This window comes from Cyprinus carpio, chromosome A3 (genome assembly GCF_018340385.1).
Source record: "Cyprinus carpio isolate SPL01 chromosome A3, ASM1834038v1, whole genome shotgun sequence".
NCBI lineage: Eukaryota > Metazoa > Chordata > Actinopteri > Cypriniformes > Cyprinidae > Cyprinus > Cyprinus carpio.
This window is the reverse complement of record NC_056574.1, coordinates 5,006,157-5,007,096: the sequence shown is the minus strand read 5'-3', so window position 1 is coordinate 5,007,096 and position 940 is coordinate 5,006,157. Positions and strand designations below refer to the sequence as shown.

Below are 940 nucleotides of genomic sequence, written 5' to 3'. Positions count from 1 at the left end.
GAAATGAAGACAGCAGCAAACTGACATGCTCATCAAGAGCTGAAGAGCTGCAAAAATATATTTGACCACAAAGAAAATGTAAGAATTAACAGTAAATTCTACTGATGAGATAAACAGAGCAATGGCAAAAAGAATATTTTTCTATACTTGCTACTTTTCTGTCTTGCTGGGAGTGCCCCAAGAAGAGTGACCAGTCAGTGCTGGGATATTTCTGATTGTGGACATGTAAGTGTGATGTTTAAGACTGCAGGAAATGATGGGTTCTTCTCTGAGGAGCCAAAAGACAACCTGAAACAGACAGAAACACAGAGAAACATTTGGATAACAAAGCATCGTGACACCTACTATAGCTGCAGTGTTTTTTGCTTTTGATGTAAGCCATTACAGCCTATGTGTTATAGTTTCTTACAGAACATCTCCATGAGTGACTGACAGGTCAAGTGACCATCTGGGACTTTCTACACTGTTCTCACTTTCCGGAACCTACCAGGAACAAAAATGTATCATAAAGAAGAGGATTAGGGCCAAGCACAACAATAAAAGAATAAACCATCTCGAGATTAAAGTCATTATAATACGAGATTAAACTTGTTAAATTTCAAGGAAAATGTCCAAATATAATGTTGAGATTAAATGAACACATGAGTGTTTATTCTCGACTTTTTTCTAAAACACAATGACTTTTCCTCTCAGAATTTAATGAGCTTATTCCCTCAAAATTTTATCTCTCAATTTTTTTCTCTCTAAATTTAATGAGTTTTATCTTGAATCATAACAACTCTTATTCTTGAAATTGAAATGAGTTTAATCTCAACATTTTATTTCTACATTTTTTCTTGGAATTTAACAAGTTTAATCTTGTGATTAATTATAATGACTTTAATCTCGAGATGGTTTTATTTATTTTTTTGCTTGCTCCTAATCCTCTTCTGTAAAATAC

The 940-nt window shown here is 33.5% G+C and overlaps 1 pseudogene; it reads right to left on the bottom strand.

Moving 5' to 3' along the window:
- Positions 1 to 150: 150 nt before the first annotated feature.
- The window catches only part of LOC122135604, a 37,029-nt pseudogene continuing 36,239 nt past the window's right edge, over positions 151 to 940 (bottom strand).